A 23,176-nucleotide genomic window follows, 5' to 3' on the forward strand; every position below is an offset into this window, starting at 1 on the left:
TAGCTTTAGCTTGGTCCAGTCTTGGCTATTCTGAACATTTTGGAAGCAAATCAACAAATGGGAGATCTCTCTCTGCCTTTAAAAGTTTTCCAATTTTAATTTGTTTTAGAGATAAGCCCCTAGAGATAAGGAATGCAGGTCAAAAGATGGGGAAATCATCTGCCAACACACTTCTTTGTATCTAAAAGAAAAGGTCAATTGTTAAGTCCTTCACTGGAGGGTTATTAGCCTGAAATTCTAGCTTGCCATTCAATGTACAACACCTGTGAATTGTGTCCCTCCCACAAGACCTAGAAGGTCCAAGAAGTTGCTACATTTGAACTGCCTCCAAAATATATTTAGGAAACCACTGTTAAGGATATTACAACAAATCTGTCTTCCTCAAGGATGTGTGGGCCTACTGGCTCCTAGCTACTATCAGTACATTCATCCAAGTTTTCTCTCACCATTAACTTACAGCCGCATCCCTTACTCCACAGTTCACATCCTCAGCAGGGGAAAGTATGCATTCTAGTCATTATTCAAAGGAAGCAAAGAGACAATGAGTACATATATTAACTCAGTCCTAGAATATATCTCTACAAATTCATATGATATCGATAATACCCCTGGCTCCCTTATGTGATCTTTGAATTATATATAATAATTTGTTTGTTCATTTACACAGAATTTTACTGCATAGTGATTTTTACTTCAATACCTACTTTTTCTTCCTACCATGGGATAATGTCACAAGCCCTCACCAGTCAATAGCTAGGAAGGACTAAGGCAAAGATACTTATTGTGTGAATAAACCTACTGTGTGAAGCAACAGATAATAGTTACCAGGAAACAGTCCTGGAGAGACTTTTGCAGGAAACATCTGTGTGTGTGTGTGTGTATATATATATATATATATATATACTATATATTATAGTTAAAAACCCTCTAGCCATTCAGGGCCATAAATGTAACCAGCCATCTCATAGTTGGCCTACAACCATATATGTGCAGTCAGATTCACCTCCTTCTGTGCTGCTCCCTACCTCTCATTGCTTTCTTAGTCCACACTTCAATCTAAGAATGTTTGCAAGAAGTAACAAACTCCCAATAGCCCCATGTCCAGCTTTGAAATCTGCTAATGGGAACCTATTTTCTAGAACTACAAAGTGCTAAACATATGCACAGGTTTTATTGGATTCAATTATGTTCCTGCAACCCCAGTCTTTGCCTTTAAGTTAAAACTATGTACCAAATTGTCACCAACAAGATAGTACTAAGGATGCCATTTTGGGAGCAGCAGGAGAAGGGAATATAGTCATAGATTTTTGCTGTTGCTTAGCTTTTAATATACATAAATCTGCATGAGAACACTGAAAATGATATATCCTAAGTCACTCATATTAACATCTTCCAGATGTGTAAAAATTACTATGTAGAAAAAGTATATAAAGACAGAACAAGTACTTTACAACAAATGTTTTAATAATTTTATTAAATAATTTATATCATTCTTATACAGATTAGCTTGAAAATATAAGGATTTTACTCTTTTAGGTGAAATTAATGTCTTTGCTTGAGTAACTTTAATCTGGAGTTTTCAAACTGATAGGGCTGAATGGCCTTTTAAAAGCCTTTGGGCAAAATACTGATAAAATGTGGTTTTAGTTATCAGCATGCCTGTGCAACAAAGCATTTAGAAGATGTGATTGACAAGCCAGGAGTGTATATAAAGGAAAACCTATGCTTATGTCTGCTTCAGTGACTTTATTAGCCACACCCTAATTGTAAATTGTAAACTGTCATTCAGAGTAGAATAGTGATGTTTTAAACAAGTCAGGTTATACTACTATTTCTTTTGTTTTAGTGCCTAGAGATAAGTTCAGAAAATACTCCTGTGCTTTGGCTCATAAAAGTATCCAAATGGAAAAACCCAATCACAAACCCTAATAGAAAAGACCAATGCAAAAAAGATTTATGATACTATTGCATACATATAAATTATAAATTTAACCATCAATTATCTAATTTAACCTTCTTTATAAATCAGAAACTATTGTTTCAAATTAAAGAAAATCATTCTATTAACTTTTGTGACAAGTTTTAATATACTGTGTTAAAATTGCTATTTATACAAAAGCTTCATTGGTGATCTTTACTAACTTTAGTTCTTACTGTAGAATGATCTTTTTAACTCTTGCTATATTTTATGAGAAATGCCCACGTTTACTTTAAAATATTAAAATAGAAACAATCATATGTTCACATCACACTTTTTAAATATCTGTGACAATTTTGAACTGAAATAAAGAATTAGAATATCGTAACTAACTTCTTTCTAATATTCTGAGTATTCATTTCTGAATATAATTTGATACCTTACTCTTAATAATGAAAACAATATAAACTCAACCAAAAAAAAACCCTCATACTGCACAGAAAACTATATACTCTGTGAAAACCCTCCATCATTTCTTCATTCCTCCTTGACCAAAAATCTTACTTGCAACAAATTTTTGTGGTTTAAAATTCAATAAAGTAATGATTTAAAGTTTAGCTTTTACATAGGTATTGCATATTTTAATTCTTTTACCATAAATTATCAAGTCAAATTCAGGTCCATGCTCAAATGTTCAAATAATGACTCTGTATAACTGCTCAGTAACTTGGTATTCAGTAGTGATACTTCTAATTTTTCATTTCAGGAGAATATGTTCATAAAAGCAATCTTAAAAGACACGGAGTGGTCTAGTCTTTATTGGTGGATTCAATTGTGGGAGTCTTGGGTTTTCCTTTCTGAAGTGGACCACAAAACTATGTCTCAGGAAGTCTATTTATCTGACAAGTAAGAAAAGATAAACACCTGTAAGTTGATGTGTAAAGCCCAAACTAGTTTTGAAGTAACAAGAAAGGGAAAGCTAATAGTTCAAATTTCAGTCACTTTTCATCTAAACCCATCAATGTGTTCACTGGTCCATTAATTATATGGCCTAGCACAAAATGATATGTTAGTCTTCCTTTTTACTCTAAGATGACAGCTGTGAGGTAAGATTTTAGTTCAGCACAAAGAAAGCTATTTCAAATACTTGATTTTATTTTTTTGGTCTCAGGAATTCACCTAGCTTATGAATGAAAATAAGCTTTAGTAATTGAGACTCAAACCAATTGTTTCTTTGATCACTCTGTCAGAACTTTAAAAAAAGTGGAAAGGATTAAAAACTGCAATTATAATGTAACCAGCTTTTCTAGGTTAATGAAATATTCTACAGCATAAGTCAGCAAATTTTATCTGTAAAGAGTCAGACAGTAAGTATTTTAGGCTTAGTGGGCCATACAGTTTGTAACAACTATTCGACTCTGCTATTGTACTGAAAAGGTAACCACAGACAATACTAAATAAGCATTTAAGGCTGAGTTGTAACAAAACTTACCTATGGACACAATTATAAGCTTCATTTAATGTTGTCATATCACACAAAAGTCTCCTTTTGATGTTTTTCCAACCAGAAAAATTGTAAAAGCCAATTTTAGCTCACAGATTACAGAAAAACAGGTAAAAGACTGGATTTGACCATTGTTTAGTGACTCCTGTTTTTTTTTTTTATTTCATCTAAGTTATACAAATTTCATATATACAGATTCAGGAACATATGATACTTTACACCCTGTCCTCCCTGCCACCCATAAACCCATCCTTCTTTCTACTCCCTCTCCCATTCCCATTCTTATTTTTCTTACAAAGTTCTATTTTCAGTTAACTCTACACTCATAAGATTAGCCGTCTACTAAGTAAAGAGTTCAACAAGCAATATGAAGAAGAAGAAAGCAAACACTGTTCCTCACAGTCAAGACAAGGGCTGGTAAAAATCATCGCATCTCCAAGTGTCAATTTTACTCCTACAGATTACCTTTTAGGTACTCAGTTACTACAGATCACAGAGAACATATGGTATTTGTCTTTTTGAGACTGGCTTATTTCATTAAATATAATGATTTCCAGTTACATCCCTTTTGCAAACTACAGGACTTCATTGTTTTTACCACTGTGCAGTATTCCATAGTGTACAGATACCATAATTTATTTATCCAGTCTTCATTTGATGGACATCTGGGTTGATTCTATATCTTAGCTATTGTTAACCGAGCTGCAGTGAATATAAGGGTACAGATCACTCATTTGCTAATGTCTGGGTAAATTCCCAGGAATGGCATGGCTGGATCATATGATAGGTCTATGTTCATATTTCTGAGGTATCCCATACTGTCTTTCATAATGCTTGTACTAGTTTACATTCCCACCAATACTGGATTAGGATACCTGTTTCACCACCATTTCACAAGCATTCTAACTGGGGTGAGGAGAAACCTCATTATGGTTTTGATCTGCATTTCCCTGATGGCTAGTGATCCTGAACATTTTTTCAAGTGTTTGTTGGCCATCTGAATTCCCACTGTTGAAAAATGTCTATTCAAGTCCTTTGCCCATTTCTTTACTGGACCTAACTAGTTAGGTTTTCTATGTCTTCATGACTCAATTATGGTAGATTCTATGTGCCAGGAATCTATCCATTTATTCTAGGTTTTGCAAATTTTTTGTATATATGATTATTTTTACTTTTGTGGTATCTGTTGTTATATTTCCCTTTGCTTCTCTGATTTTATTGATTTGGGTCTTCTCCCTCTTTTTTTTTTTTTTTTTTGGTTAGTTGGCCAACGGTGTATCAATTTTATTTAATTTCTTCAAAAACCAGCTGTTCATTTCACTGCTCTTTTGTATTTTTTTGTTTCAGTTTTACCTATTTCTTCTCTAATTTTATTTCTTTCCTCTTACTCATTTTGAGTATGGTTTGATGTTGTTTTCTAGGGCCTTAAGATGCACTGATAGCTCATTTATCTGGTGCCTTTACAATTTCTTTATGTAGACACCAATTGCTATAAACTTTCCTCTTAACACTGCTTTTGCTGTATCCCATAAGTTTTATATGTTGTATTGTCATCTACATTCGTTTCCAGAAATGTTTTTATTTCTCTTCTGATTTCTTTTTTTTTTAACTTTTATTCAATGAATATAAATTTCCAAAGTATGACTTATGGATTACAATGGCTTCCCCCCAATACCGTCCCTCCCACCCACAACCCTCCCCTTTCCCACTCCCTCTCCCCTTCCATTCACATCAAGATTCATTTTCGATTATCTTAATATACAGAAGATCAGTTTAGTATACATTAAGTAAGGATTTCAACAGTTTGCTCCCACACAGAAACATAAAGTGAAACATAATAGATGATTTTTTTTAAATGATGATGAAATCAGATCAGACCTATTGTCATGGTTAATCCCAGTGACAGTCAAGTTGGGAATTGATAATTTCTTTTTTTTTTTTTTACAGAAGATCAGTTTAGTATGCATTAAGTAAAGATTTCAACAGTTTGCACCCCCATAGAAACACAAAATGAAATATACTGTTTGAGTACTCATTATAGCATTGAGTATCAATGTACAGCACATTAAGGACAGAGATCCTACATGAGGAGTAAGTGCACAGTGACTCCTGTTGTTGACTTTACCAAGTGACACTCCTGTTTATGGCATCAGTAATCTCCCTATGCTCCAGTCATGAGTTTCCAAGGCTATGGAAGCCCTCTGAGTTCTCCGACTCTTAACTTGTTTAGACAAGGTCATAGTCAAAGTGGAGGTTCTCTCCTCCCTTCAGAGAAAGGTACCTCCTTCTTTGAAGACCTGTTCTTTCCACTGGGATCTCACTCGCAGAGATCTTTTGCCAGAGTGTCTTGGCTTTCCATGCCTGAAATACTCTCATGGGCTTTTCAGCCAGATCCGAATGCCTTTAGGGCTGATTCTGAGGCCAGAGTGCTATTTAGGACATCTGCCATTCTATGAGTCTGCTGAGTATCTCACTTCCCATGTTGGATCACTCTCCCCTTTATTTATTCTATCGGTTAGTGTTAGCAGGTACTAGACTTGTTTATGTGCTCCCTTTGACTCTTAGTCCTTTCATTATGATCAATTGTGAACTGAAATTGATCACTTGGAATAGTGAGATGGCATTGGTACATGCCACCTTGATGGGATTGAATTGGAATCCCCTGGTATGTTTCTAACTCTACCATTTGGGGCAAGTCAGCTTGAGCATGTCCCAAATTGTACATCTCTTCCCTCTCTTATTCCCACTCTTATGTTTAACAGGGATCACATTTCAGTTAAATTTGAACACTTAAGAATAACTGTGTATTAATTACAGAATTAAACCAGTCATATTAAGTAGAACAGACAAAAAAACTACTAAGAGGGATAATGTATTAAGTTGTTCATTAACAGTCAGGGCCATGCTGATCAAGTCACCATTTCCCATAGTGTCCATTTCACTTCAGGAGGTTTCCTTTTTGGTGTTCAGTCAGTTGTCACCGATCAGGGCGAACATATGGTATTTGTCCCTTTGGGACTGGCTTATTTCACTCAGCATGATGTGTTCCAGATTCCTCCATTTTGTTGCAAATGACTGGATTTCATTGTTTCTTACTGCGGTATAGTATTCTAAAGAGTACATATCCCATAATTTCTTTATCCAGTCTACCGTTGATGGGCATTTAGGTTGGTTCCAGGTCTTGGCTATTGTGAATTGTGCTGCAATAAACATTAGGGTGCAGACCGCTTTTTTGTTTGCCAATTTAAATTCCTTTGGGTAAATTCCAAGGAGTGGGATGGCTGGGTCGAACAGTAGGGTTATCTTCAGGTTTCTGAGGAATCTCCAGACTGACTTCCATAGTGGCTTGACCAGTTTGCATTCCCACCAACAGTGGGTTAGTGTCCCTTTTTCCTCACATCCTCGCCAGCATCTGTTGTTGGTAGATTTCTGCATGTGAGCCATTCTAACTCGGGTGAGGTGAAACCTCATTGTGGTTTTGATTTGCATTTCCCTGATTGCTAGTGACCTTGAACATTTTCAACCCAAACATCTACAGCCAACTTATATTTGATCAAGGATCTAAAACCAATTCCTGGAGCAAGGACAGTCTATTCAATAAATGGTGCTGGGAAAACTGGATTTCCACGTGCAGAAGCATGAAGCAAGACCCCTACCTTACACCTTACACAAAATTCCACTCAACATGGATTAAAGACCTAAATCTATGACCTGACACCATCAAGTTACTAGAGAACATTGGAGAAACCCTTCAAGATATTGGCACAGGCAAAGAATTTCTGGAAAAGACCCGGGAGGCATAGGCAGTCAAAGCCAAAATCAACTATTGGGATTGCATCAAATTGAGAAGTTTCTGTACTGCAAAAGAAACAGTCAGGAGAGTGAAGAGACAACCAACAGAATGGGAAAAAATATTTGCAAACTATGCAACAGATAAAGGGTTAATAACCAGAATTTACAAAGAGATCAAGAAACTCCACAAAAACAAAACCAACAACCCACTTAAGATATGGGCTAAGGACCTCTTCTGATTTCTTTTATGACCCACTGTTCATTCAGGAGCATGTTGTTTTCACTCTCCATATGTTTGCATCTGTTCTAGAGATTCTTGTTGATTTCCATCTTTATTTCATTGTGGTCAGAGAAGATGCATAGTATGATTCGATTTTTATTTAATTTGCTGAGCCTTGCTTTATGGCCTAGCATGTGGTCTCTCCAAGAGAAAGTTCCATGCACTGGTGAGAAGAATGTGTCTTCTGCAACTGTGGATGAAGAGTTCTGTAGATAGCAGTTAGGTCCATTTGGTCCACAGTGTTGATTAGTTCTGTTGTTTCTTTGTTGATTTTCTATATGGTTGATCTTTCCATTGATGAAAGTGGGATGTTGAAGTCCTGCATTACTACTGTATTGGAGTCTATGTCTCCCTTTAGATCCATTCACATTTCTTTTAAATAGACAGGCACCTGTTAATAGTTGCATATACATTTATTATACTCACATATTCCTGTTGAATTGATCCCTTAATCATTACATATTCCCCTTTTTTGTTTCTTTTAACACTTTTTGTGTTAAAGTCTATTTTGTCTGATATTAGGATGGCTACACCAGCTCTTTTTTTGGTGTTAGCATGGAATATCTTTTTTCCATCCTTTCACTTTGAGTCTGTATGTATCCTTGTTGGTGAGATTGTTTCTTGTAGAAGCAAATAGATTGGTCTTTTTAATCAATTCAGCTAGTCTGTATCTTTTAACTGGAGAGTTTAGGCAATTTACCTTCAAGGTTACTATTTTAAGTAATGACTTGGCCCTGCCATTTTTCCATAAATATTGCTATTGTTTACTTTGGATTTCCTTTGTAGTTTTATTGGGAGATTTTCTGCCTTCACATTCTTTCATCATCATGACTGTCTTCTGTTTCCATGTACAGCACATCCTTAAGCATCTTTCATAAGGCTGGACAAGTGATGAAATATTCTTTCAATTTCTGTTTGTTACAAGAGATCTTTATTTCACCTTTATTCATAAAAGAGAGCTTTGCAGGGTACAGTATTCTGGGTTAGAAGGTTTTTTCTCTTAAGACTTGGACTATGTTTCTGCATTCTCTTGTAGCCTGTAGTTTCTGATGAGAAGTCAGCTGTGAGTCTTAATTGGAGATCCTCTGAAAGTAATCTGGTCTTTCTCTCATGAACATTTTAGAATCTTTTCTTTATGTTTTACTGTTAAAAGATTGGCTACAATGTGTTGTGTTGAAGATCTTTTCTGGTCATGTCTTTTAAGAATTCTATATGCTTTCTGTATTTAAATGTCCCTTTCTCCAAATTGGGTAAGTTTTCTGCAATTATTTGAATAAAAAGATCTTCTAATCCATTCTGTCTTTCCACATATTCAGGAACTCCTAAGACCCATATGTTGGGTCATTTGTCAATATCCCATAAATCCCAACACTGTTTTTAATTTTTCTAATTTCTTCTTCTTTTTTACTGAAAATTTTCAAAAGATTTGTCTTCTAGCTTGGACGTTCTCTTCTGCCTCAACAAGCCTGTTGTTAAGGCTTTCCACTGCATTTTTTACTTGATGTATTTAATTCTTTGTTTCTAGTATTTCATTTTGATCTCTCTTTAAAATCTCAATTTCATGGGAAAAATCTTCATTCATGTCATGTATGGATTTCTTTAATTCATGGCTTTTCTTCTCATTGCTTCTGAGTAATCCTATGATAAATCTTTTGAATTCCGTTTCAGCATTTCACCAATCTCTTCATTTTCACATTCTAATATTGAAGTGATGTTGTGTTCCTTTGTTGGGGGAGGGGCTTTTGTCTTCCTTAATCTTGTTTCTTGAATTTCTGCATTTATTTTTAGGCATTTGTGGAGATATGTGTTGGTATTTTTTTTTCTGATGCCTTTTATCTTTGAACTATGCCTCTGTGGCTTAGTGGAGTATTTTCTCTTTCAATGAATAACCAGAGGTGTATGCTGGTGTGGCCAGGGAGCTGTGGTCAGTGCTCTAGGGTGGGAGAAGTATCCAGACTGACACCCATGTTGGTCATGGTTGGGCATCTCTTGTTAACAAAGTGGGGGTTATGGTCACCTCTGTTGGCATAATCACACCTTCAATGTCCGGGTGTTAGCCCAGAGTTTGTGCAACCCTCATCCATGCTTCTGCACGAACTCCACAAAGCAGTTCTCAGTGTTGGTACAGATCCTGCTACAATGACCCACCCAAGGTAATCAAGGAACTCTGAACAGGAGGTGCCCACAGTGATTTCCCAGTTGCCCAGCTATGCCCTGCACCCTCTGATATAATCTCAGAATTTCCAAAGCCTCAGCACTCAGGGCTCCCACCATCATGGCATGCAGAGGATCCACTCGGCCTTGCTAGCCAGTCCCATGCACAAAGAGGCGGGGACATTTCCAGAGCCAGCTGCCTGTGGGTGCTCTGCCTTGTTTCTTTGAGTCCTTAGCCCCAGAACCTGTGATATGTTGAGGCTGGGGGCACCTTGCAGTCATATGTGTGTGTCCAGCCCCCCGACCCCAGCAGACTCGAAGTCAGTGAGGAACGTGGATTTTTCTCTCTGGTAAAATCATGGATCACATGCGTGCAAAACAGGGCTGTAACCATACTCATTTCACTATTGTGTTGCACATGTACAAGAGTCTCTTAAACCAGTACTAATGTTGGAATGGCTCCTCCCCTTCCAATTCCCAGTTCATGCACTGAGCTGCTGCTGTTGCCCCTGCTGACAGGATGATGACTATCCCCACCAGTTGCTGGGTGCATGCACAAGACTGCAGCAGCTGCTACCTACTTAGGTCCAAAATGGTACCTGCCCTCTCTTAACTGGTTGCTGCATGCCATTGTGAGGTGGCTGGGGGAAGACGCCAGCTGCTGGAGTTGGGGCAGGAAAATGAGCACAGCAATGCATCTTGGAAATGAACTTCTTTAGTTCATTTCAAAAAAACACACCAACTGGAGATTTAAGAAAGCCTAGGTATTAAGGCCCCATCCAGTGCTTAAAAAGTGACAACATCCCAGCTACAGACTCATGGCAACCTTAAATATAGGGCACCATTTAGTGTTGAAATAGCAGAAGTCCCTACAGGCTTGGAGGAAATAAACAGACTGCATAGAATTCCTGAAGGACAGGTACAAACAAAGCAAGAGTATGAACTCTGGAATAAATACCTGATCCTTCATTATGCAGATGACATCATGCTCTAATAAGCACGAAGATATTTCAGGGATCCATGACCTCACCTAACAAAGTAAAGCACCAGAAACCAACTATATAGCAACTGCTAGCTATAGCAAACTTTTGGATAGAGAATTCAAAATGGATGTTTTAAGGAAATTTGCTGAAATTCGAGAAAACACAGGGAAACAATTTAGTTCTCTAGCAGAAACAGACTGAAGTAATTTATAAAAATAAAATCCTTGAGCTGAAAAGTATACTAACCAAAATTTAAAACATAATAGAGGGCACCAATAGCAGGACAGATCAAACAGAAGAAAGAATCAGAAAGCTCAAAGACAGGCTATTTGAAAATATACCATCAGAGGAGAAAAAAAAAGGAATGAAAAGGAATGAAACTTTGGGACAGCATTAAGAGAATACATCCAAGTTACTGGTGTTCATTAGAAACTTGAGGATGCCAAATAGGTATAAAAATTATTCAAAGAGCTAAGAGAAAACTTCTGAAACCTAGAGAAAGATAAAACAGTCAAATTACAGGAAAGGAGGTCAGACGTTGCCAGTCTGATTCTAAGTCTACTCTAAGACTTAACTGCTATCAAGCTCTTTGTGTTTAAAGAGAAGATGCTCAAAGTTGCAACAGAAAAGAACAAAACATATCAGAGTATCCCATTTGCCTTAGTGCAGAATTCTCAGCAGAACTTTACAGGCCATGGAGAACCAGATCGGATTTTTTACAATACTGAAGGAAAAAAAAAAGAATACCCAGAAATGCTATCTTTCAGATATGGGGGCAGGGAGGCGGGGAGGGGAATAAAAATATTCCCAGACAAGCCAGTAACTTAAAGAATTTATTAGATTTAGCACCACTAGACTAAACTTGCAACACATGCTAAACGGAGTTCTTCAAATTAAAGTGAGAGTCCACTGGGTAAGAAGACATTATTGGAAGATAGAAAAGTCACTGGTGGAGACCATGTTGTGGCACAGTGGGTCAGCTGCCACCTGTGATAGTGACATCCCATACAGACACAGGTACATGTCCTGGCTGCTCCGCTTCTGATTTAGTCCCTTGCTAATGCCCGACAAAACCAATAGAAAGTGGTCCAAGTGCTTGAGGTCCTACAACCCACATTGGATACCTGGATGAAATTCCATGTTCCTGGCTTCACCATGGCCCAACCCTGGCCTTTGTAGCCATTTGGGGATCGAACCAGCGGTTGAGAAATCAACCTCTCTCTGCAACTTTGCCTTTCTTTTTTTACTAACTTTTATTTAGTAGATAAAAATTTCCAAAGTACAGTTTATGGATTGCAATGCTTTTTCACCCCATAATTCCCTCCTGCTTGCAATCCTCCCTACTCCCGCTCCCTCTCCCATTCCATTCACATCAAGATTCATTTTCAATTATCTTTATATACAGAAGATCGATTTAGTATATATTAAGTAAAGATTTCAACAGTTTGCGCCCACACGGAAACACAAAGTGTAAAAAACTGTTTGAGTACTAGTTATAGCATTAATTCACATTGTACAACACATTAAGGACAGAGATCCTACATGAGGAGTAAGTGCACAGTGACTCCTATTGTTGACTTAACAATTTGACACTCTTGTTTATGGCGCCAGTAATCTCCATAGGCTCTAGTCAAGAGTTGCCAAGGCTATGGAAGCCTTTTGAGTTCACCTACTTTGATCTTATTCTGACAGGGTCATAGTCAAAGTGGAAATTCTCTCCTCCCTTCAGAGAAAGGTACCTCCATTTTGATGGCCACGTTCTTTCCAGAATGATCTCACATGCAGAGATCTTTCATTTAGGTTTTTTTTTTTCCCCCAGAGTGTCTTGGCTTTCCATGCCTAAAATACTCTCATGGGCTCTTCAGCCAGATCCGAATGCCTTAAGGGCTGATTCTGAGGAAAGAGTGCTGTTTAGGACATCTGCCATTCTATGAGTCTGCTATGTATCCCGCTTCCCATTTAGATCATTCCCTTTTTGATTCTATCAGTTAGTATTAGCAGACACTAGTCTTGTTTGTGTGATCCCTTTGACTCTTAGACCTATCAGTGTGATCAATTGTGAACAGAAATTGATCACTTGGACTAGTGAGATGGCATTGGTACATGCCACCTTCATGGGATTGTATTGGAATCCACTGGCACATTTCGAACTCCACCATTTGGGGCAAGTCTGATTGAGCATGTCCCACATTGTACATCTCCTCCCTCACTTATTCTCACTCTTATATTTAACAGGGATCACTTTTCAGTTAAATTTCAATACCTAAGAATAATTGTGTGTTAATTACACAGTTCAACTAATAGTATTAACTAGAAGAAAAAAATACTAAAAGGGATAACGTATTAAGTTGTACATCAACATTCAGGGCAAGGGCTGATCAAGTCACCGTTGCTCATAGTGTCAATTTCATTTCAACTGGTTTCCTTTTTGGTGCTTGGTTAGTTGTCACCGATCAGGGAGAACATATGATATTTGTCCCTTTGGGACTGGATTATTTCACTCAGTGTGATATGCTCCAGATTCCTCCATTTTGTTGCAAATGACCGGATTTCATTGTTGTTCTTTTTTTTACTTCTGTATAGTATTCAATAGAGTACATGTCCCATAATTTCTTATTCCAGTCTACTGTTGATGGGCATTTGGGTTGATTCCAGGTCTTAGCTATTGTGAATTGAGCTGCAATAAACATTAAGGCGCAGACAGCTTTTTTGTTTGCCAATTTAATTCCCTTTGTGTAAATCCAAAGAATGGGATGGCTGGTTTGTATGGTAGGGTTATATTCAGGTTTCTGAGGAATCTCCAGACTGACATCCATAGTGGCTTTACCAGTTTGCATTCCCACCAACAGTGGGATAGTGTCCTTTTCTCCCCACATCCTCATCAGCAGATTTCTGTATGTGAGCCATTCTCACTGGGGTGAGGTGAAACCTCATGGTGGTGTTGATTTGCATTTCCCTGATTGCTAGTGATCCTGAACATTTTTTCATGTGTCTGTTGGCCATTTGGACTTCCTCTTTTGAAAAAAGTCTGTTGAGGTCCTTGGCCCATCTCTTAAGTGGGTTGTTAGTTTTGATGTTGTGGAGTTTCTTGATCTCTTTGTGGATTCTGGTTATTAACCCTTTATCTGTTGCATAGTTTTCAAGTATTTTTTCCCATTCTGTCAGTTGCCTCTTCACTTTCCTGTTTCTTTTTCAGTACAGAAACTTCTCAATATTATGCAATCCCAAATGTGAATTTTGGCTTTGAGTGCCTGTGCTTCTGGGGTCTTTTCCAAGAATTCTTTGCAGGTACCTATATCTTGCAGGGTTTCTCCAATGCTCTCTAATAATTTGATGGTGTTCTGTCATAGATTTAGGTCTTCAATCCATGTTGAGTGGATTTTTGTGTAAGGTGTAAGGTAGGGGTCTTACTTGATGCTTCTGCATGTGAAAATCCAATTTTCCCAGCACCATTTATTGAATAGACTGTCCTTAATCCAGGGATTGGTTTTGGATCCTTGATCAAATATAAGTAGGCTGTAGATGTTTGGATTGATTTCTGGTGTTTCTATTCTGTTCCATTGGTCTGTCCATCTGTTTCTGTACCACTACCATGCTGTTTTGATTACAACTGCCCTGTAGTATGTCTTGAAATCTGGTATTGTGATGCCTCCGGCTTTTTGTTGTACAAAATTGATTTAGCTATTTGAGGTCTCCTGTGTCGCATATGAATTTCAGCATCATTTTTTCTAGATCTGAGAAAAATGTCTTTGGTATCTTGATTGGTATAGCATTGACTCTATCAATTGTTTTTGGGAGAATGGACATTTTGATGATGTTGATTCTTCCAATCCATGAGCATGGAAGATTTTTCCATTTTTTGGTGTCCTCTTCAATTTCTTTCTTTAAGATTTTGTAATTATCATAGTAGAGATCTTAATGGCCTTGGTTAAGTTGATTCCAAGGTATTTGATTGTTTTTGCAGCTATTGTGAATGGGATTGATCTTAGCAGTTCTTTCTCAGCTGTGGAATTGCCTGAGTATACAAAGGTTCTTGATTTTTCTGCATTGATTTTATATCCTGCCACTTTGCCAAACTCTTCGATGAGTTCCAGTATTCTCTTAATAGAGTTCTTTGGAACCCCTAAATAAAGAATCATATCGTCTTCAAAGAGGGATAGTTTGACTTTTTCCTTCCCAATTTGTATACATTTAATTTATTTTTCTTGCCTAATAGCTCTAGCTAAAACTTCCAGAACTATATTGAATAGCAGTGGTGAGAGTGGGCATCCCTGTCTGGTACCAGATCTCAGTGGAAATGCTTCCAATTTTTCCCCATTCAATAGGATGCTGGCCGTGGGTTTTTCCTAAATTGTTTTCATTGTATTGAGGAATGTTCCTTCTATACCCAGTTTCTTAGGGTTTTTATCATGAACGGGTGTTGTATTTTACCAAATGCTTTCTCTGCATCTATTGAGATAATCATATGATTTTTCTCCTGCAGTCTGTTAATGTGGTGAATCACATTGATTGATTTGCGCACATTGAACCATCCCTGCATACCAGGGATAAATCCCACTTGGTCTGGCTGGATGATCTTTCTGATGTGTTGTTGCATTCTATTGTCCAGAATTTTTTTTTTGATATGCAGGGCGGACAGTGAGAGAGAGAAACAGAGAGAAAGGTCTTCCTTCCAATTGGTTCACCCTCCAATGGCCACCGCGGCCGGCATGCTGTGGCCGGCGCACCGTGCTGATGATGGCAGTAGCCAGGTACTTATCCTGATCTTCCATGGGTTGCAGGGCCCAAGGACTTGGGCCATCCTCCACTGCACTCCCTGGCCACAGCAGAGAGCTGGCCTGGAAGAGTGGCAACCGGAACAGAATCCAGTGCCCCGACTGGGACTAGAACCCGATGTGCCAGCGCCGCAAGGCGGAGGATTAGCCTAGTGTGCCACGGTGCCTTGGCCAGAATTTTATTGAGGATTTTTGCATCTATGTTCATCAGGGAAGTTGGTCTGTAATTCTCTTTCAATCCTGCATCTTTTTCCAGCTTAGGAATTAAGATGATGCTGGCTTCATAGAAAGAATTTGGAGGATTCCCTCTCTTTCGAATGTTCTGAATAGTTTGAGAAGAAATGGAGTTAGTTCTTCTTTAAATCTGGTAGAATTCAGCAGTGAATCCATCCAGCCGTGTGCTTTTCTTTATTGGGAGGGCCTTTATTACTGTTTCAATTTCTGTCTCAGTTATGGGTCTATTTAGGTTTTCTATGTCTTCCTGGTTCAATTTAGGTATGTTGCATGTGTCCAGGAATGTATCCATTTCTGATAGATTTCCCTGTTTGCTGGCATACAAGTCCTTGTAGTAATTTCTGATGATTCTTTTTATTTCTGTGGTGTCTGTTGTACATTTCCTTTTTCATCTCTGATTTTATTGATTTGGATCTTTTCTTTTTTTAGCTGTTGGGTCAATGGGGTGTCAATTTTGTTTATTTTTTCAAAAAACCAGTTCATCGTTTGGCTGATTTTTTTGTATTGTTTTTTGTGATTCAATCCTATTGATTTCTCCTCTGATTTTAATTATTTCTCTTCTCCTAATAGTTTTGTGTCGGGTTTACTGCAGTTTTTCTAGGTTGAGATGCATTATTTGGTGCCTTTCCAATTTCTTGATGTAGGCACCTATTGCTATAAACTTTCCTCTTAACACTGCTTTCCATGTATCCCACAAGTTTTGATATGTTATGCTGTTATCCTCATTTACTTCCAGAAAGTTTTTGATTTCTTCTATGACCCAATTTTCTTTTTTTTTTATCTTTTATTTAATGAATATAAATTTCCAAAGTACGACTCATGGGTTACAATGGCTTTCCCCCCCAATACCGTCCCTCCCACACACAACCCTCCCCTTTCCCACTCCCTCTCCCCTTCCATTCACATCAAGATTCATTTTCGATTATCTTAATATACAGAAGATCAGCTTAGTATACCTTAAGTAAGGATTTCAACAGTTTGTTCCCACACAGAAACATAAAGTGAAAAATAATAGATGATTTTTTTTTAAATCATGATGAAATCAGATCAGACCTATTGTCATGTTTAATCCCAGTGAGAGTCAAGTTGGGAATTGATAATTTCTTTTTTTTTTTTTTTTTTTACAGAAGATCAGTTTAGTGTACATTAAGTAAAGATTTCAATCGTTTGCACCCCCATAGAAACACAAAGTGAAATATACTGTTTGAGTACTCGTTATAGCATTAAGCCTCAGTGTACAGCACATTAAGGCCAGAGATCCTACATGAGGAGTAAGTGCACAGTGACTCCTGTTGTTGACTTTACAAATTGACACTCCTGTTTATGGCATCAATAATCTCCCTATGCACCAGTCATGAGTTTCCAAGGCTATGGAAGCCCCTTGAGTTCTCCGACTCTTATCTTGTTTAGACAAGGTCATAGTCAAAGTGGAGGTTCTCTCCTCCCTTCAGAGAAAGGCACCTCCCTCTTTGAAGACCTGTTCTTTCCACTGGGATCTCACTCACAGAGATCTTTTTGCCAGAGTGCCTTGGCTTTCCATGCCTGAAATACTCTCATGGGCTTTTCAGCCAGATCCGAGTGCCTTTAGGGCTGATTCTGAGGCCAGAGTGCTATTTAGGACATCCGCCATTCTATGAGTCTGCTGAGTATCTCACTTCCCATGTTGGATCACTCTCCCCTTTATTTATTCTATCGGTCTATGACCCAATTTTCATTCAGGAGTATGTTGTTCAATCTCCATGTGTTTGCATATGCTCTAGGGATTCCTGAGTTGCTAATTTCCAACTTCATTCCTTTATGGTCTGAGAAGCTGCATGGTATGATTCTAATTCTTTTGAATTTGCTGAGACTTGCTTTGTGGCCTAGTATGTGGTCAATCCTAGAGTAGGTTCCATGTACTGCTGAGAAGAATGTAAATTATTTAAGTGTAGGATGAAAAGTTCTGTAGATATCTGTTAGATCCATTTGGGCAAAAGTGTCATTTAAACTACTGTTTCCTTGTTGATCCTCTGTGCAGTAGATCTGTCTATTTCCGAGAGTGGATTATTGAAGTCCCCCAGTACTATTGTATTGGAGTCTCAGTCTCCCTTTAAGTTCCTTAACATACCTTTTAAATAAACCAGTGTCCTGTAATTAGGTGCATATACATTAATAATACTTACATCTTCCTGTTGAATTGATCCTTAATCATTATATAGTACCCCTCTTTGTTTCTCTTAACAGTTTTTGTGTTCAAGTTTATTTTTTTCTGATATTAAAATGGCGTGCTCTTTTTTCATTTCTGTTGGCATGGTATATCTTTTTCCAGCCTTTCACTTTCAGTCTGCATGCATCTTTGTTGGAAAGATGTGTTTCTTGTAAGCAACAAATAGATGGGTTTTGTTCCTTAACCCGATCAGCCAATCTGTGTCTATTAACTGCAGAGTTGAGACCATTAACCTTCAATGTGACTATTGATAAGTAGTAACTTTGCCCTGCCATTTTCCAAAGATATTTTCTAATATATGCTTTGAATTTCCTGTGATATTTTGCTGTGAGGTTTCCTTCATTTACCTTCTTTCATACTGATGGCTGTGTTTCTGTGTGTAACACGTTTTTAAGCATCTTTTGCAGGGCTGGACAAGTGGTGACAAATTCTTTCAATTTCTGTTCGCTACGAAAGGTCTTTATTTCAACTTCATAAATGAGAGCTTTGCAGGATATAATATTCTTTTTTTAACAGGCAGAGTGGACAGTGAGAGAGAGACAAAGGTCTTCCTTTGCCGTTGGTTCACCCTCCAATGGCCGCCTCGGCCGGTGTGCTGCGGCCAGCGCACCACGCTGATCCGAAGGCAGGAGCCAGGTGCTTCTCCTGGTCTCCCATGGGGTGCAGGGCCCAAGCAATTGGGCCATCCTCCATTGCACTCCCGGGCCATAGCAGAGAGCTGGCCTGGAAGAGGGGCAACCGGGACAGAATCTGGCACCCCAACTGGGACTAGAACCTGGTGTTCCGGCACCGTTAGGTGGAAGATTAGCCTACTGAGCCATGGCACTGGCCAGGATATAATATGCTGGGCTGACAGTTTTTCTCTCTTAGTACCTGAGCTATGTCTCACCATTCCCTCCTAGCTTGTAGGGTTTCTGATGAGAAGTGTGCTGTGAGTCTAATTGGAGATCCTCTGAGAGTAATCTGACATTTCTCTCTTGCACTTTTGAGAATCTTTTCTTTATGTTTCACTCTGGGTAGTTTGATTACAACATGTCGTTGTGAGGATATCTTTTGGTCATGTATTAGGGGTTCTGTGAGCTTCCTGTACTGTGATGTCTCTTGTACTATGATGTCTGTACTATGATGTTTTCCTCCAAACCTGGGAAATTTTCTGCTAGTATCTCACTAAAAAGGCCTACTAATCCTTTCTCTCTCTCCATGCCTTCAGGAACTCTTAGAACCCGAATGTTGGGTTATTTAATAGTATCCTGTAGATTCCCAACAATATTTTTAGATTTCTAATTTCCCCTTCTTTGGTTTGACTGTATACTTTCCTGTGCTCTGTCTTCTACGTCTGAAATTCTCTCTTCTACTTCACTGACTCTGTTTTTAAGGCTCTCTAATGTGTTTGTCATTTGATCTACTGAGTTCTTCATTTCATTTTGATTTCTCTTCACTATCACACTTTCCTGTTTTACTAGATTCTGCCTTTCATTTTGATTCCTTCTTAAGATTTCATTTTCATGAGAGAGATTTTCTATCCTTCCAGTAAGGATTTCTGTAGTTTAAGAATTTGTTTTTGAAAACTTCTAAATGTTCTTATCATAAATTTTTTGAAATCTGTATCTTGCATTTTTCTATCTCATCATCTTCATTGTCTTTGCTTGGGGTGTCTTGTTCATTTGGGGGCATCTTAATGTCTTCCTTGTTCTTGTTTCCTCGGTTTCTGTGTTTGTTGCTTGGCATTGTGGAGATATTCTTTGGATTCTTTTTCCCTCGCTGTGGTGTTTTTTTCTTGTTATACTATGACTGTATTAAGTGGACTGTCTGCTTTTATGGAGCCTTAGAGCCTTGAGATGGGTGTGACCAGAGAGCTCTGGTTCTTCAGGTTAAGGGTGTGCCATTGGTGACACTCCCAGGTTAGCTGTGGTAAATCTCTCCCTCTCTCTCTCTCTCTCTGATTCAGAAGGGAAGTAATACCACACAGCTGAGCGGAATTGAAGTTAGTCAGTTTCTGATCTCTGGCTCCTGTGGATATAACATTTGCCTGCTCTTTCCCAAGGACCACACAAAGAATCTGTGCTGCCCTTAGTGTGGGCTCAAATTCTCCTGCAGTCTTCCACTGGGTTGCCAAGGTTACCGAATTGTAGCATCTCTGGAGAGTACTCACGTGAACTCCGTGACTTCTCTCACCCACTGTCTCTTTTGTCACAGTCTCAGTTCATTAGCACCACACATTCACTATTTCCTAACCTCCTGTTATTTCACCCACCCCCAGAGTCAGGTTTTTCTGCTGGCTGAGGATGGGCACAGCCCTGAGGTCGCACAGCTTTTATGTATGTCCAAAATGGCGCCTGCTCTTTGTCTTGCTCGCCTTTGAGAGGTGAGTGGAGAGAGAGAGACTTATGTCCATACCAGTCCCTTTTCTCTCTCTCTCTCTCTCTCTTCTAGTTAGCCTGGTGAACTTTTCCCCACGGGGCTTCAAGCCTCGTTCCCTCTAGGCTCCTCCTTCTGCTTTCCTGCAGGTGTCTCAGGCTACTGAGGTTTGGCTCACCTTGTGTTCCAGCGCTAGTGCGTAGATTCCACGGCTGGTGTCCCGAGCTATGGGCTCCCGTGCCCTCCATGCAGATCCACCATGAATCACTAGTTCCAGAAGAGGTTCCTCTGCTGTTTCTTCCACAACTCTTCCTTGAACTTGCAGTATCTCCACTTTTATTAAACTGTCTTCCCGGACTATCAGTGTGTTCCCTTCCTATTCCGCCATCTTGCTGGACCTTCTCCCCCGTAATTTCTTTATCCAGTCTACTGTTGATGGGCATTTGGGTTGATTCCAAGTCTTAGCTATTGTGAATTGAGCTGCAATAAACATTTAGATGCTGACAGCTCTTTTATTTGCCAATTTAATTCCCTTTGGGTATATTCCAAGGAATGGGATGGCTGGGTTGTATGGTAGGGTTATATTCAGGTTTCTGAGGTAACTCCAGACTGACTTCTGTAGTGGCTTTACCAGTTTGCATTCCCACCAAGAGTGGGTTAGTGTCCCTTTTTCCTCACATCCTCATCAGCATCTGTTGTTGGTAGGTTTCTGTATTTGAGCCATTCTCACTGGGGTGAGGTGAAACCTCATTGTGGTGTTGATTTGCATGTCCCTGATTGCTAGTGTATGATCAATTGGCTTTCGATGTGTGTTTATTTCTTTTTTTTTAAGTTTTTATTTAATGAATGCATTTTTCATATATACAACTTTAGTAATATAGTGGTTCTTTCCCCCATACTCACCCTCCCACCCCAATTCCCATCCCACCTCCCTCTCCCTCTCCCATCTCATTTTTAGTTTGATTTTATATACAGAAGACCAACTCCATGTTAAGCATAGATTTTAACAGTTTGCACCCACCCACCCACACAACATATAGTCAAGTTTGGGAACAAAATTTGCAGTTGATTCACATGGTACAACTCATTAAGGACAGAGGTCTTACTTGGGGAGTAAGTGCACAGTGACTTCTGTTATTCCTTTAATAGTTAACACTCTGGGGCTGGCACTGTGGCACGGTGGGTTAATCCTCTGCCTGTGATGCCAGCATCCCATATGGGTGCTGTTTCAGGTCCTGATTGCTCCTCTTCCAATCTAGCTCTCTGCTATGGCCTGGGAAAAGCAGTAGAAGAAGGCTCAAGTCCTTGGGTCCCTGCACCAGTGTGGGAGACTGGAGGAAGCTCCCGTTTCCTGTCTTTGGATCTGTGCAGCTCCGTCCATTGTGGCCATTTGGGGTGCCAGCAAGATGGAAGACCTTTCTCTCTGTCTCTTCCTCTCACTATCTCTTAAATAAATAAATAAATAAATAAATAAATAAATAAAATTTAAAAAAAAAAACATTTAACTCTCTTATTTATGATGTCAGTGATCACCCAAGGCTCTTGTCATGGGCTTCCAAGGCTATGGAAGTGTTTTGTGATCATAGACTCCATCGGTATTTGGACACAGCCATAAGCAAAGTGGATGTTCTCTTCTCCCTTCAGAGAATAGTACATCCTTCTTTGATGACACATTCTTTCCACTGAGGTCTCACAGAGATCCTCTGTGTAGGATATTTTTTGTCTCAGAGTCTTGGCTTTCCATGTCTGAAATTCTCTTACAGGCCTTTCAGCCAGACTAGGAAGCCTCAAGGGTTGATCTGATGTCAGAGTGTCATTTACAGCAAATGGCATTCTAGGAGTGTGCTGTGTGGACTGCTTCCCATGTTGGGCTTTCCTTCCTTTTTAATTACATTATTATTACCAGGCACTTGTAAATGATCACTTTTACACTTAAGCCTATCTATATGTTGACTTTAACATTTAATATGATCATTTTAACAGTTAAGATGGCATTTATACCACCGAATTTTATGTGTTTGGAGTTCCATGTCTAGTTTTTAGTCTGTACCCTTAGAGGTAAGTCTGTAGGACTGTATGTAGACCTATACTGCTTTACAGGTACAGACTACCTTCTCCTTCTGTTATTTCCCCTCTTGTTTTTAACTGGCATCTTTTCCCAATTGACTTAAAATACATATAATTAACTCTGTGTTAAAAAAAGATTTCAACATGCAGTGTGAAGAAGAGAAAAGGAAAAGGAAGAAAACAGGAAAAAAAGAGGATATAAAAATATAAAGTATCAATAATAAACTGTCCCTCGACAGTCAGGTCAAGGACTATCCAAGTCTTTGATTTTTAAAAGTGTCAATTTCACTTCTATAGCTTTCATTTTAGGAGTGCTATTAATTCCCCCAAATCAGGGAAAACATATGATATTTGTCTCTTTGAGACTGTGTTATTTCATTAAGTATGAGGTTTTCCAGCTTGCTCCATTTTGTTGCAAATGACGGGATTTCATCTTTTTTTTTTTTTACTGCCATGTAGTATTTCATAGTGTACATATCCCATAATTTCTTTATCCAGTCTTTGGGTGATGGGCATGACTTAGCTATTGTGAATTTGACAATGATACTATGTGAATATAGTCTAGTCTAGAAACAATTCAAAAGTGAAGTTGTTTTTGATTCCAGAATACTGAATTTGAACATTCTGTATCTTAAGTTTTGTCTTAGAAGAATGTAGCTGCAATGTTTTCATATTAATTGAAACTGTTAGTGTTCTTTAAGAGTACAGTTTTTAATTAGGCTTCAAGTACTTGTTTCTTAATAGTTTCATTAATGTGGAGGCCTACTATGGCAATTTTATGTGGGAAAGCAGATTTCCACCATGTATCACTGACAGCAAGTCTTAAGTTTCAATTTCTACTGCTTGGTCAGTAGACTAATTTTTAACAGCATAATTTGTAATCCACATTTACATAGTACTTTCTT

Source organism: Oryctolagus cuniculus, chromosome 2 (genome assembly GCF_051225735.1).
Source record: "Oryctolagus cuniculus isolate XC-2025 breed Fujian yellow rabbit chromosome 2, ASM5122573v1, whole genome shotgun sequence".
Taxonomy (NCBI): domain Eukaryota; kingdom Metazoa; phylum Chordata; class Mammalia; order Lagomorpha; family Leporidae; genus Oryctolagus; species Oryctolagus cuniculus.